This window comes from Ptychodera flava, chromosome 10 (assembly GCF_041260155.1).
Source record: "Ptychodera flava strain L36383 chromosome 10, AS_Pfla_20210202, whole genome shotgun sequence".
NCBI classification, from domain to species: Eukaryota; Metazoa; Hemichordata; class Enteropneusta; family Ptychoderidae; genus Ptychodera; species Ptychodera flava.
The window spans coordinates 10,037,207-10,054,518 of NC_091937.1; positions in this window are offsets into that span (position 1 = coordinate 10,037,207).

The following is a 17,312-nucleotide window of genomic DNA, read 5'->3' on the forward strand; positions in this document are numbered from 1 at the left end:
TTTACTAAAAACGGACTGTTTAATAGATCCCCTCGACAAGAAAAAGGTAATGTGTCATATAAAAAATTATGTGTTAATTTAACAAGCAGACCTGTTTTCACTGTTTTGACAATACACGTGATACGAATATATCTTCCTATGATGATCACGCGGACCCCCGAGAAGCGTCTGAGAAAACTCAAATGAAAACAAAAAGGCCTGTGTAAAATATATCAATTGCAACTTCACGCTCGTAAATGGTCGAAAGCGGTGAAAATCTGTTCCAAACATATAAAATTAAAAGTAATGTGACGTGCCCGTAAGATATTTGTTATTTTACGAACTTAATCAAAACGTCTTTACATATTCAAGAATACTCCTCTTCACCTGGCGTCTGCAAATGGTCATTCAAAAGTGGTCGAAACGTTACTCAATCATGATGCAAACATCAAGAAGTGTAACATTTACGACAAAAACTGTCTTGACCTTGCCATCGAGAATTATCACAGGTACGAGAAAAAAAAAACTTTTATCATTTGTCTAATACATTCTTTTTGTAAGAGATTTGAATGCCAGAGTTCCCATTTTAAAGCAATAGTGGAAAGCTGACAGTAGGTCCCACGACCACCTTTTGTTTTCATGCTAAAAATATCGTATGATTGTGTTCGTTTGCAGACATTCACATTTCAATTGTGTACACTTTTAAGAGTCGGCCATATTTTCTCCTTCAAACAAAAGTTCTTATTTAAACATAATTTGTTGATAATCTGTACTTTCATATACTGTCATTTTCTCAGTAAAAATCTTATGTTATTGTTTTATACACGTCAGGGAAACTGCTCTTGTTATCATTAGACATCCGAAATGGAGTGATGCAATGCGTAATGTTAACCGTGACAGAGATTCTGATGAGTATGATACACCGATGAGGAAATTATCAGGAAGATGCCAGGTAATTACTCAATCACTTTCCTCTATCTTACGCCTTCATTATCTCAGTTTTTCCTATCTCAAAAATGACATTGTGTAGCATTTCTAAACTGGGCACGTTGATAGCAAAATACGAAACAAACGTAAAAAGTACAAACATGCACATTTGATGTCAATCATCACTAACACTGCTACGCACCAAAATCAGGATAATAATGCGAACGTTCTGTTCACAAACTTATTATAGAATACGGAAAAAAGCAACCAAAAAGTAATATTGACATTGTATGAAAGCAACATTGAGCCATTTTTCTGAAGAAAGAGAGGCTATTAAACTATGCATAAACTCCTTTACAAGGTTGCAGTTTTACATGTTTAGATTTGAAATTTGTTATATGGTGATTTCGGTATGGTTCATGGTACACGGATGGACATATTTTCTGGCATTCAAATGATATTTGATAGCTCTGATACAATGGAGTAATTTGAAACAATTATCTATACTTTCACTTCCCTAAGCAGATAATTTGCTGCTACCTTGTATAGAAAAAGATGAAAAGTATGCTACAAGTATATAATGCACTGTACATTTAGGGAGTTTTGTCTTGTTTATACTTAAGAATATTCGGACGAGTTGATCAATTTCTCTAAACTTGGTCTTTACCTGAGGAGAAATAGAAAGTTAAGGCCATCAAGACTCAGAAATTGTAATTAAGAGATGAAAGTGTAAATTTGAAGTAAATTTTAAACCATAACTGATGTTGCCGTTCTGTTTAGTCAGCATATCACTAATTGTCTTTTAGTCCCTGCGCAGCTCGCGCAACGGTGGGGACTTATAGATTAGGTCATCTCCGTCCGTCCGTCCGTGCATCCGTCACCACCTTAATCAATGTGGAATATTCATGTACCGCGGATCTTGTATTGTATACATTTGTGCAGCAATTTTTTGACAACTTGGCCTAAGTACAGTACCATATAGCTTCCGAATAAACGCCACATGTTGTCACAAAATCAAATTTTGCCACCAAGGATTTCGCTTTTTTGGAATATTCAAAATTAGCCTTGGTGTCTGGTATTCAGGCTTGCATTTTGTGAATTCGAATCCGAAATTTTTCCCAACGTAAATGTGTAAAGACACTAGAATCATTCGTAATATTTAAAAAATAATTGACTCAAATTTGATAAAACTTGGTACAGATGTAGATATACCGGACCTGTTATAGTTGCAAAGATATTTTAAGGTATTATGTCAATAAATTGCTCATTGATGAATTTTACCAATTAGTGTACTATATCCAGAAATACTGCATCAAATTTAATGAAACGTGGTAAAGATGTAGAACTCTCAGCACTGTAACAGAGTACAAAGATATTAAGCAGTATCATCAAAAATTTGCTAATTTCCATATTTGATGACCTCTTCTGATTTGTGTGCTAGGTACGAAAATACAGCATGAAATTGAATGAAATCTCAGTATATTAACATCGTGCAAAGACATTTAGCACAATTTTGTCAATTAAATGCTAATTTGCATATTTGATGAACATCATAATTAGTGTGATATGTCTAAATACTGCGAAAACTTTGATGAAATGAAGTACAGTTGTTTATCTTACAGTGTTGCAATAGTTTGCAAAGAAATTAAGCAGAACCATGTCAATCAAATGCTAATTTCCATAATTATTTGATGAACTTTACTTACTAGGGACTTCGGTTATGTGTCTAGAAATATACGGATGTTGATTTCACATTGTTGTAATAGCATGCAAAGACATTTGGCAGTATCAGGTTAATTACGAGCTTATTTGCATATTAAATGAATTTTTAGAATTAGTGTGATATGTCTACAAATGCTGCATCAATTTTGATTAAATTTTACAGTGTTGCGAGAGCCTGCAAAAACATTTAGCACTAGTATTGTAACTTAATTGTTAATTCGCACATTTAATGAATGTTCCTAATTAGTGTGATATATCCAGAAATACTTCTCATCAAATTTGATGAAATGTGATACAGATGTTGAACTCTCAGTGCTGTTATAGCATGCCAAGACATGTAGAAGTATCATGTGTGTTAGTTTCTACTTTTTATTAGTAGCGTGCGTAATTAGAGTGATACGTCTAGAAATACTGCGACAAATTGAAAACTCTGTACAAATGTTGATGTCAATGTTTTTATCGATTGCAATGACATTTAACAACATCCTGTCGGCTAGTAACTAATAGACGTATTTGATGATCTTTCATAATTAGAGTGGCAGTCCAGATTGGCTGAACATTTTCATAGCCATGGTACACCATTTTTTTTCTGTAGTAAAGTTGCGTCTCTAAACAAGGAACAAATGTTTATAACTAGTGTATATTCTGAATGACTGCATCAAAGTTTACGACACTTGCTACAAATGTTTATCATACAAAGAATTAATGGTCAAGAAGGCACTTAGCAATATCAAAAGCAATTTACAGTAAGTCTCTTCTGTAGTTAACATAGAGGCATTTTTGGTTCATATCTTGATTCTGATTTTTTTAATGTCAAGAGCCATTACTCAGGCATGCCTGTGCAGTACCTTTCAGATCAGTTGAATTTTGACATTTCATGAGCAAATGCATGACAAACCCTATTTTGTCAACTCGGTAAAAGTACATAACCCTATGCCTTTCATGCTAATTTCTATTTTAAACAGTAAAATCCAGTATGGGCATCAGTCAAATATAGTTCTTTGGTGCTCTGATTTCTTTATTCATGTGAATTATATTGACTTCAAATTATTTATTTACATTGACCAATTCCCAATTACAATCGGGGACTATGTCATTTTCAACGACTTGTTAAAAACGTATTAATCCAAATGATTCCGACTTCGTCTAAGGTCTATCATCATATCATATCACAGTTCATGCTTGTCATGAAATTGTCCAGAACTTTTATTTCTAAACATGTATTTCGATGTCATAAACATGATTATCTATCAAACGTTTTCATTGTCTGTTTTCACAGATGTTGCCACGGAAGTGTTGAACAGGTGTATGAGTGAAAATAAGAAAGATCGAACCGATCAAGGATACAGCATTGCATTCGACTTTTCCTTTATTGATGATACATTTTGTAATTTCAAAGACTTTGGAGGTTAGTTACTTACGCAATCTAGTCAAAACGTTCACAAGACTTAGTCGTGGGCCAAGTACAATGTCTCCCTATTGTTCTGATGATATATTTCTGGTAATGAGCTTTCCTTTCACACCCGCCAAAAAGAATTTACGCACCCAGCGTCAGCGGTGAAACTGTTTTGAAAATAATGAATAGCACACACTGTACAAGGTTTTCAGGACAAATTAAACTATATTTCGTAAATAGGTGACAAGTGAAAGACAAAAATCGTAAAATCTTTGATCTCACAAAATTTCAGGACAAGAAAATCACGGCATGAAAGAGTTGTATCATAATGGTCTTGAAATCGTTCGATTCTCTATGGAAACAGCAACGTTAAAGCATCATGAATATTAATGAGGTCAATCGAACGTTCGTACCAACTGTCAATAAGGCCAAAGTAATTAAGTTATTTGTTTTGCGTCCCTACCCGCCTAGGTTTTTAAGGTTTTCGCGAAAAAACACACACAGTGTATTTGAATAGGAAATTTAAGACATAACCGCTTAGCTTTTCTGAACTAAAATTTTGTTACAATTTTTATTTGCTGCAATCAAATTACATTGTGTTAATTTTCTTGTGTCTGTTTTTCAGCCGCTTATATAGACGCGTACCTTTTCCCATTTGAGAGTGGACGCAAAACAAAGAATTTAATCACTTTGGCCTAACAGGTATGTCCATCCCTTCGCTGGATGACCTCTCGTAGACGGCTTGGCATAGTATCGACAAGTTTCCGGCAAACATCTTGTTAAGAATGTTCCAACGAAGTAACTATGCGGTTGTACAGGTCATCAAAATTGTGTATTGGACGAGAATGTACCTCTAAATCGATCAATTCCCATAGATTTTCGATCGGACTCAAATCTGGAGACTGCGCTGGCCAATCCAATGTTGTAAAATTGCCAAAGGGATAGCCGTAATCCTGGGGATTGTAGAAAAGATTTGACATCCAAGGCAGTATGTACGGGAGCATTATCCTGTTGAAATATAAAATCAGGCCAGACAAGTCTCAGTGCCGATGGTAGCATTTCGTTTTGGAGTACGTCTAAATACTTCCAACGATTCATGGTGTTCTCAACACGATCAACTAAGCCAACGCCAGCAGCTGAGAAACACCCCCAAACCATGGCTACCACCACAAAACTTGACAGTTGAACTTATGCAGTGTATTTCATACTACTCGCCAGGTCGCCGTCGTACGTACACTCTCCCGCGACTTCAAAATACCGTAAATTTCGACTCGTCGGTCCAAAAAACACGGGACCACTGAGCCGGTGTCCAGTTTACATGACGTCGGGCGAATTGTAATCGTGCTGCGATGTGCCGGGTTGCAATTTCGGCTTTTTCCTGGCAACACATCCACGAAGCTAGCTCCTCTGTAAAGCCGTGATTTCACTCTACTTAAACTCAAGAGTTTCCCTGTGTCCTCGTGAAATTTTGCACGGAGTTCACGGTCCGTTTCGAACCTGTCAGCCAGACTTGTCCGCAGCAACATCATGTCTTCGCGTTCAGTCGTTCGCCTCGGACGTCCAGACCGTTGTACGTTTGCCATGGTACACCATGTTGCAATAGTTTTCGGATGTTGTACCTCACAACTGCCTTCGGATATGCCCAGCTGCCTTGTGATTTCCCGGTTTTTGACACCTTGAGTATGAAGTGCCTCTATTTGGCCTTTCATATATTCCGGGAAGTTCGCGAACTTTGGGCACGGTTTCATTCACACAATGATTACAAAAAAATTATACAGTAACATCAGAATTATATTTTTAAAAACCCCCATTGGTCGATATTTGAAAATGAATGGATGAAATTTAACAGCATGGAATTTGGCGCCAAAGTTAATTACATGCAAATGATATGCAAATGGGTACGTCGTCATTGAGATTCCCATAGGAATTTTTGCTAGCGTGAAAACACACTCTCCGTACGTCCGTATTTACTGTTCAACAAACAGGACTGTATTGATTAATATGGGTTAAACCTCCCGTAGGTTAGTTAATTTTGGAAATAAGTCACATTGGTGGGAACTTTTGAGTAACATTTTATGCAAAATGTTTATTTCTAAGGTGCGTAAATACTTTTTGGCAGGTCTGTATGTCATAGTGCAATATGCTAGTCTGAAAAAATGGAAAGAACTGTTCCTCGAAAAAGTAATGCAATAATTTCTTACCAACAAAAGGTAACTTTAAGAAGGCTTGATCTGCTATCTTACCTATAATATAAGAATCAGATACTAATCAAGTTACTGATTTCATGTCATATCTTGATGTTAGCAAGATAAAGTGGCCTTAATGTGGGATCTTGTTATTGCGCCATTTCTACACAAATAAGAGGAGCACTCTTTTTCATTAACTTAATTTACCAACGTTATGGACAGATGACAGGAGCAGGGACGCAGTATCGCCTTTTGAGGACCCACTTGATGGCAAACTGAAAGAAGACGCAAAGCCATACACCACCAATCATACAATTCTCAAGAAAAATCACCCCTTAACATTAATGGTAGGATGAACCTTCATATCGATTGCATATCAATATGTATAAAAGCACAGCATTGGATACTTGTACAGTTTCAGTATTGTCCCATTATGAGTGTACGCTGCATCACTTTATAATTGTTTTCTTGCCAAGATTAAAATTTGCGCGAATAACGAAGAACTTGAACTTTGATAGAATGAACAGATATGTTTTAGTTGCTGTTGGGTCGACCCTGCCTTAATATTGGTCCAATCGGTTCACCAAAACGTTAGTTGCGGTAGATTTACATATGACAAATCATATGTTAAATTTTGATGTATTGTTAGGTCAAACACGAACGAAGTTCTCTTCTTGGACATCCGATAGTGAAATCACTGATACGTCACAAGTGGAACTCATACAGCAGACATGTATACTACACTGGAATGGTTATCTATCTTCTTTTCGTGCTTTTGCTGACTGGATATCTTTTATCTACGCCCCCACCGTATTATTTCCGCGAGGACAATGGTACAACAGTTTGGTATGCTAATGGTGAAGATAAGTATGGCCAAGAAGCCGAAAATTATATGCGGCCAAATTTCACAATTTTTTGCAAGCGGCTGGTATTTGTTCTTGGCATTCTTGGAATGGTAAAGGAGGTACATTCATTATCTATTTTCTCTTCTTTATTGGAAGGGGAAGGTTATGTAACGCTTTCTGTATCGAAAATCTTAAATCTGTCATACATGTTAGAACAGAGCAAGACTTTCTGCGCAAACTACAGCACAACGTCTTACGTGGTTTGTAAAGGAAACATACTTATTGCCACTATGATAAGCTACCTATTTGCGTGACGAAGAGTTTGTCTGAGCCTTCAACCTTACACTCTGAAACGAAAGTTTGCAGGAAACTGCATTGCTCAAAAAGGACTGTCTCCGTCTAATTAAAGACGGACATGGGAAGAAAGACGAGTTATGCCAAGTACTTTGATTCATCAGAGGGTTCGATATGCATTCCAATTTCCTTGCAATCTTGTACTAAATCTATACTTTATTTCTTTGGAGAATGAGTTAATGTGGCAGCATTATGTTGAATTTGCTCTAGACAACATAGCGTACCCATGTTCTTTGGAAATGCGACGAGCAATGCTGTTCCTGTGAACTACTTGATCCAAAAAATCCATTACGGCATTCACCTCACGGCTAATGAACGACCGAAGTTTTGTAATAGCGGCATGCATTGGTTCTTTCTATGTACACTCCAAACATCACCAATTTTTTCAGATCTTCCAGGCATACATGCGGAGAAGCGACTACCTTTCCGTTGAAAATATTATGGAGTGGTTCATCTACCTGTTGAGTGTCCTCTTTGTATTTGACTTTGATTCGGATCAGCACCTGTCCGGACTAAGATATGTATGTTCTTTTCTATGACTGTGAAGTACATTGCAGTTTCCTTGCAATCTTGTACCAGCTCAGAACTTTAATTCTTTGGAGAATTAGTTAATGTGCCAGCATTGTTGAATTTGCTCCAGAAAATATGGCGTACCCATGGTTTTTGAAATATCAAGAGTAATGCTATTCCTGTAAACTACATGCTCGAAAAACTCACTAAAGCATTCGCCAGTTTAATTGGACGTTATCGACGGCATGATCTAATTTACTTATTCGTTTCATTTCAGCAATGGCAATGGTGTTTTGGTACTTTTGCGATATTCTTTGCCTGGATGGAAATGATCATTTTTATTAGGAAAGTGGCATATGTTGGTACATTCGTGGTCATGTTCATAGGTAACATTTAACTCTTGATTTCATTCTTCCCTCAAACTGCATAACGACATATGCAATGCATGTTCATCGCCAAGATTTCACTTTCGATAAAACGCTGTGGACCTGGCAAAGCTGTCTACTATTTTCACATTGTTAAGTCCTGAACATCATGAGATAATTTATCTGTCTTCCCTTATGTATAACAGTTGGGAGAATTCTAAGTCGATGATTATTCTCCTATAGATATATACAGAATTTTTCAAAGCAAAACTGAATTGTGTCTTTAATTGTACTTTATAATTATTTACATCATTTATAAGGTAGGTGTATCTTTGCTCGCGTCAAACTTATATTTCTATCACGGAAGAACCACTTGCCGCCACTTTGTTTGTTCGCAATGACAGATATATCAAAGCTCGACAATAAAAATGTTCCACTGCTACGAAGAATGATGAGATAGAATTTATTTTCGTGAAGTAGAACAACCAAAGTACTAGTCTATTATGTTTGTCGCGAGAGGGCCTCCTCGGCTTGTTTATGTGAAAAGTCATGTCATACATAGCATTGCTCCACAAGTTTTGTCCGAACATTTTTCAAGCATTAATTGCAAACACCCTCTCCTCGTCGATTCCTCATTATGGCTTCAGACTCTTTTGGGTTTAACTTGGGAATCAATTTATGTATTTAAAGTGATGTTGCCTGAAGGCTAGCAAACATAATAATAAATTACAGAGTCAGCCGGTTTTTTTTAAACTGAATGCTACTTTTCCAGATTTTCACAAAACTAAGCCGGTAAAAATATTTACACCACATGCTTCAAATGTGCCCCCTTGAGAAGTAGGCTAAAAGAACACTGTAAAGTGTTAGTCGGTATATCTGTCGCCGACGCGTATGCTAACTTAAACTTCACCCATGTGAGACTGATAGTAGCACTATAGCAGCAGTTTCACTCATTCTGGGCGGACAGTATTACGAAAAAGTCAAATTCTAACCATTTAGTTTTTGAAACGTAAATATATGTCATTTGTTATATCCAGGTTCCTACCTTTATACACGGAAGAGTTTCTTTATTATTTATTTCCTTTGATACTTGTCATTGAAGTGAAATTAGAATTTCAACCATTTATGATAACTTGTTAAAAATACCCTTGTTATTTGCCCTCATAACGTGTGACTTGTAAAAATTCTGCTAATTCATCTGTAATCGATTTTTCGAGATTGCTGAATGATAACCTACCTAAGCTCAGCCAAATTTATTTCCCCAGCAGGGCCCACTAGTCCGGTGCTGGCGTTCACCTCTCTAGAGCAGCAACAAGGCATGGGTTGTAAAATGAGGAACAAACACACAGTCGTCTAACGTAACAAACAACATCTCTGTATTACTAATTGCATAAAGTCATCGACGTCTACATAGACTGCGTTCACAAATAACGATGGGGGAGGGGGGCTGGAGGAATCCCTAATTAAATCTTATTTTTCAGATTCCCCCTCAATAACCTCATCTTTCGATACCCTCAAAAAATTTAAAGTCTCCCCCCAATTATAATAGTACCGTACATTTATTAGGGATGACGCAAAGAAAAAATAAACATGTATTTGGAAGTTCTGCTCGCAAATGTTCAACACTACCTGTTATTAACAGTTGTAGAGCCATGTTCCTACGAAAAATTCGTAAATTTATTCATTTTTAAAACACATCAGTTAACTTTTTGATTTATCAGAAAAAAGTCGACTTGAGTTAATCGAACTCTGGCTAGGTCAATGGCACCTGCTGAAGAGCACACAAATGACGATCATGAGAGAGTATGCAAATTGTGAATTCTTGCCTACATTAGTTGCTACTCATAAGTTTTACAAAATTGACATACTTGAGAGTTAAAATATCCAATCAAATAAATGTTTTGATCTCTAAGATTTGGATGTAATAATGGTAAATGTGGTAAAATTAAAATAATTTCATTTAGTCAAGTTTTTTAAATTTTAATTAGCGTATTTACAAAGTTGTATTTTATGTTACTTTAGGATGAGAATGCGAAATATTTAGAAAATCAAGCATGGTAACCTTCATCTTTTTTCTTTGATATTTGATTATTCTCATATGCCAGAATTCAAAAATCCCTGATAACTTTCAAGTCTCCTGGTCTTCCATGTATTGCTTTCTGGCCTGATCTTGTGTACAAGTATGTTTCACTATTATGAGCGTCACATGACCCAAACTCTTCTTCATCTACTCCATAGTCAGAACTCAGTATCTCTGTCACTGCCGGCATGCAATGACAATGACATTGCCCGTAGCCAATAGCGGGGCAGTAGTTGTATTAACTTTAATAATTTTAACAATAATTTTGTCCAGTTATATACAACTGCTTTCTTGTTCTACTTCCTACACCATCTTGAACTGTCCAATATTAAGCTTGCCAACACAGCCTGTGAACCCCGCATTTGTGTCATTGAAAAATGACTTTCAGTTTGGACTCTAATTCAATTATCACCCAATATTCATATATGCAGGGTTTTGTAGACAAACTAAATATTGTGTTTCAGCATGCTGTAGTAGACATCAAGAAACTGTATTTGATATATAGTGCATAGAAATATTGAAAAAATTATCAAAGGTTGCAGCTTCTGCCCCTATACTAGAACTACTTATTTATTCTTCTATGAAAATTCATACAATTTTAGACTTTATCGAGACAAAAGTCATAAAATATTACAAAATGTTTAAGATCTGTTTAATTATTACTAACATTAGAATAATTGGATGACATTAAAATCTTATTAAATTTTCATGGCACTACCAACAAAGCCTTGGAATTGTAAAAAAAGGAACCTATTTCTTTTCAGGTCCCCCTTAAAGGCAGAGAGAAACTTTTCAATTCCCCCATAATAACCCAACATTTTCGAATCCCCCTGAATTCTTGCAGCCCCCGTTTTTTGTGAACGCAGCCATACAAAATCGTAATATTGTTCTTCACAACTGCAAATATTAGTCCATGGTAACAATTACTGTAGGCCTACTATCAATCTCCAGACGGCAGGAGTTGGACGCACTTTCAGTATAAAAACTCTATTTCAAGCTCTTCTAAATGCTTAACAGTTTCTACAGAAATATTACATAACTACTGAGATACCTTAGACGTTACCACATGACTCAGAAACACGAAGAAGTTCAGTCACAACTTTAACGCTTGTTCATCGCTGAATGCAATTGCAAGTCCGGTTACAATGTGCGCACATAGAAATTGGCTCCAACCATGGGCGCAGCAATCTTGGATCTTTGTTTACTTCCCTTTGGCTCTTAAGAAACACCCGTACTTCTGCCAAACTAAAGCACGTGGAATACAGCAAATCTGAAGTCCTTACAATTTAAACTGAGCGAATCGACGCACGTCCAGTGAAACCGTCACGCGATATATCTGCCTGTTCGCAGTCGGCACACAGTTTGCTCTAGAAATACGGACTTCCAACTCATAGTACGACTGTCATCTCTGCGTACAGTGTGTATCACACATATACGTACACGGCTTTCGCTTGTGAGCAATGTCTGTTCGATCGACTAAGTAGAGGAACAAGCACCGCCGTAGTTGATAGCTTTCTAAGTGTAGTAGAAAGGGGGGTGGCGGGACACACTCGCCCCTCAGTTGAAGGTTATTCGCTGTGAAAAACAATCAAACTCTTTTAATGTGACCAAATAAATGCCATCGATCGATTGCTATATCTGGACCCTCAATATATTTAATCTTTGTGCGGACAGCTGCTACATACGCCGGCTATTTGAAATCACGTTTTTAACCCACAGTTCAATGCTTGCCCTTTACCGTCCAACTTGTGAGCTGTACCGTGCTGCTCCTGAGTGCCTATTTCTGCTAGTGCTATCTTTTCCACATCTTGGCTACCAGATAATAAAAGCAGGCTTTCCTGCAGAACTTCTAGTTGAACTCGAGTTCCATCGACTGTGCCATTACTTCTGTAGTTCTGTGACAGCATAGGTTATCACCTTCATCTTTTTTGTGATTTTACATCTAATCTACGTTGAATAAAAGCGGTCTGTATGGATTAAGACCAATCGCATAATCACCTCCCACCACTGCAACTTAATACTTTCACTATCCCCCTCCTTTTGATCTTACTTTGATCTAGTGATCGGTTCGTGCTCCTCTTTAGACTTGAAAAACATCACTGAGCTTAGCTACTCTGGACCAGGTAAAGAGTGGCAGAGTAACAACAAGTTAAGATGAACTATCCTCTGTCTTCCCTTACCAGACTTGACTACATACACTGCTACATCTTCATTAATCCTACGAATGACTACGTAGGCTTCTTCTTCCCACCTATTTGCAATCTTAGTCTTTTCTACCAGAACTATATCTCTCGCGTGCTGATCGTAGCGAGGCTAGATTTGTTGTCTGAAGCTCTCTTCTCAGAACTCTTTTGATGCGATATCCTATACATATTTCGTAGGCTTACGGATGATATCAACATACTGTTTGCGCGTCTAAGGGCTGTGTCTTTTGCTGTACACCAAGTTACACGTCAATTGGTAGTCTTGGTCTTTTGTGTCTCCCAAACATACAGTAGTAAAGAGAGAAAGCCGTACTATCATGTACCGGTGTTTCATAACACTTCCATCTTTCGTGCTCTCATTATCTAGCTTGCCTAACATATCAAGGAGAGCTCTGTTAAATTGTCCAACATACCTTTCAATACCTGGTTGACTTTATCGTAAACTGCTGGTTGTATCCTGTGATGACGATCTCTAATGCACTGATCATGAAAAACATGTAGTGCGATGTTTGCGCACGGTAATCGAAATACAGCCACCCTCCCCAAATGCACACAGAACATGCATTTTACCTTGCACGTATTTTGTCCACGTACCCTAAGTAGAAGATGGCGTCGAGTTAAAATAAATAGTCCGATCAACATTGACTCTCCGTCTTCATACATATCTGCTGACTTGAGCGCAACTCAAAATACAGAAATATTATAACTAAAAAAAGCAAACACCGGCACTCAAACCTTCAATGCAGCGTGTGAGTTGAAAACTCACTCTCTGACTCCCCACAGTATCAACACGCGAGAACTCCCAACAATATAGAAAATACACAGCCTGAAAAATCAACTCATTACACATCTTTGATATAACTTTAGAAATTGGTTTTACTTCTTTCTTAAATGACTTCCATGTATTGTAGATTTTATCTTTTCTGTTGCGTTATCAGACATGCTAAGGACATTTGGACGTTTTTCTCTCATATTACTGCTGTTCCTTCTGGCATTCAGTCTCAGCTTCTATGCGCTTTTAATGAACCAGGTAAGAAGGCGTGTAATTACTCGTCAGTACATGATATTTTTGTCCTGTCCAAAACTGTGATATAATTTAGGGAAAATGCTCACAGTTATACATTAACAATACAATCACATACGATAATTTTTACCAAGTGATACTTGATGTGTTAATCTTATTAACTGAGTTACATTTAATGTGAAACGATCTACGTGAAAAAGATGTTTTCACTGTAAACTTCAATTAATGTGGCGGTGCATTTTGGTATGAAAACACAAATGAGTTTTTCTCTCATTCCTTAGTCCACATTCAGCTCATTTGGGTATGCTCTCATGAAAACGTTTGTTATGTTGACTGGAGAATTTGATTATGACGAAATTTTTCACGGCATTGGTTACCTGGATAAAGACGAATTTGATGAGAAGTCACATGATTACTTTGAAGAGATGGTCTGGTATGAGGGCGTAACATACATCATATTTGCACTGTTCATCGTAATAGCTGCCATACTGATCATGAATCTACTGGTAAGTGTAAATCTACTGTTCAATACATAACAACCACCAGAAACTGCGGAAATTTCTGTCTAAGTTCTACCAAATGGACCATTTAATGTTTGTGTATTTTCGTTAGCGGTATTTAGTACAATATTTATGACAAATTGTTTGACTTTATTATTAAGTGGTACTCTTAGTGTATATTGACGTTGTAGACAATCATATTGCCCGAAGAATTGCATATTATTCACCTCACTGTTATCTATACACGTACTATATTATCTATCTGATATCTCTTGAAACACTGTAGCCGCACTAAATTGCAGAATACCATATGCCATTTCTAACAGAGGATTAAAAATGTGGAAATAATAGAGGCTTGAAAACATTTATTGTAACAGAATAGTTACTGTCAAGTTCTAAATCGGCAGCACAACAAAGAACTTAACGTAATTATTCGGTATTTATTCACTTTTTTCAAGAAAAATGTGCAAGAAGATCCTTAAATGTAGCTAGGTATTGGTTCACTGTATTTAAAGATCTTGATGCTATAGAAGTACTAGTATTTGAGAAAACCGCATTAAAAGTTTATTGTTGTTCTTACCGAATAACATTGTGATTGGCCTTTTCAAATAGAATTGCTTAAGATAACTCTATGAAATGTACACACTATAAAGGGTATACTCAGATGAATGCTGATATATCAGAATCACGGAAATTTCAAAATTAAAACCTCAGATGATGGTGTGATTATATAAGATACTGAACTTCATAAACACGTCAAAAATCTGTTAGAAGTTCAAGGCTAAATAAGTGTTCTGAAAGCAACGTATGCAAAGATTAGTGCGTCAACTTGATTCTGTGTACGGTCGAGCAAATACATCTTGGGCAACTATAGTGAATTTTACGAAATGAAAAAATCTCAGATTTTGATCTCAAAATGTTTGAAAGCCAGGGAAAACTTAAAGTCAAGATCAGTTTCTTGGGAACGTAAATTCTGAAATTCCATTGGTTTATACCGTGTTGTATTTGCAACTTGGTAAAATCAAATAATGTAAAGGGGTATCAACAAACAAAAGTTCTTTCACAAAATATGATTTGCAAACTGAGTAGTTTCAGACACACAGTTCCATAATTGTCTTAAAGCAGAAACTTATACAAATGGGTGTTAAGATTACCATATGCATGTAACGTACACTTTGTATACTATGTGACCTCTTTGATGGTAATTGTAAGTACTTAAAATTACCGGCGTAGCAATAATGTTATTTACATCCAGATAGTTTGGCAGTTGATGACATCAAGGCGGTTCAGGAAAAGGCGGAGTTGAAGAAAGTGCTTTGCAGGTATGTTTATATTAACGCCAACTCGAGACAACACGTTTGCAGCAACATTCACCGCCGTTTCAGCACGTACCTCATCAAGTTCATTCGCTGTGTATGTTCTGCATCACAATGGCTTCGTAAGGTGCACGAAACTTGCTCGACAGGAATTAGGCTACATTTAGTACATTATACGGGGGAAGCCCCAACGACAGTGCCTCCGTTTTTCAAACTTTATTTTAAGTTGATATTTAAACTTAAGTACTCTTTTGTGAGTTGTTTGATTTTCATTTTGCTTTTATCAGTAAAACAAAGTACGACCAGAATAGTACAAATTAAGAAATAAATTATTTACTGGCGGGTCAAATGTTATCACCAAGGTTTACGTTGGACAAGTACTCCCAATATTGAAAAAAATAGAATCACTTTACTCTGTATCCTGCCTATACAAATAAAATTACTTTTTTCCGCTGCTGGTAGTTATCTTGGGATATTCTTACAAGTATTCCTGACTTGACAACGGTATCACTAACTGTTTAATTGATAGCACTTAAGCGGCCAACTTGATAACACCCATGTAGTAGAGGTTCATTGGCATTCAATTATACCAGACCTATTAACACTTTGATTAAGGTCTTCTCCAGCCAGCTTCTGCATCTCCTGGCATAATCCTTACACAACCAATACCCGGCATTGTGATGTTAGCTTCTGTAACTTCCAGCATTATATACTGTAGAGTTCTACTGCCAGTGTTTCTTTCACCTTGTCGTATATTGTAATCATTCGTTTCAGATTGAGTTCGCTCTAGATGTCGAACAAATGCTTCCGCTGCAAATTAGGAAACAGTGCTACAAGAAGACTATGACAATTGAACCGAACAAGAAGGAGAAGTCTGGGTTTTTACGGGGAATGGAATCAAGTATTTCCGTTCAAGCTATTGCGAAGTCACTCAATCCTGATAAGGTAAATAGTGAATAAGCAAATGCCGGGAAAGTTATTCCTTCCGTTTTCATTTTAATGAAATTTGGGAAATATTCCCTGTCCGTAATCATTTCCTTGAATTGAGCGTAAATGGACTGTGTGGAATGATAATTACTGTTACTTGACCAATGTCATTCCACTTATTGTTCAAAATCTTTTGCAGTTTCTTAAATGTTTTTTGGATGAGACAAATTCTCAGAGGAACAGATGACAATAAGTATCGACATTGTTAGCAACAGTCTGCCTCTTACGGATCAGACTAAAGGTCGTTCTAGAAGTAAAATTCTGATTCAGTTTTGAATCTGGACAGCTGATATCATATTAAGCCAAGCTTGTTTTCTCTGTGCAAAAACACTTGTATGTATAAAACACCTGATCGTTCTATGTCATGACAGCCATGGCAATTTGTCTAGTCCTAGGAGTCAATGCTTGATTTTTTTTAATACCACATAATAATAGTATGCCTTAGAAAAATGATTAAATATCAATGTACCTCATCCTCAAAATGACCGTTAATTCTCATGTCGCCTTTCGCAATGTGATACAAGTAACATAAAGGTTTGACACGTTGCCAAAACGCTTTTGCAGTTTCACCATTTGTCATTATCGTATGCTATGTATATTTACTAATTGCAAGGCATTCTGGGGCAATCAACAAAGTTAAAAGAAAAGCATATTGCTAGTTTTAAAGCTTGGCGAAAATCTTATGTTGGTTTTGAGTTTAACGTCTGGAGATATCATATTGGCGGCCAAAAGTTTTAAAGGGGAATTTCACCAAGGATGATTTTTTTTGTTGTCACTTACCCCAGAAAAGCTGTTTTCGCCTGGAGCTTTTTCCCCATGATTCAAATTACATTGATTGATGAAGCCCTAAAATGCAACTTCCTGTACCATTTTTATAAGTTTTTGTAAAACATCGCGCGAGTTTATAAATGGCGAAA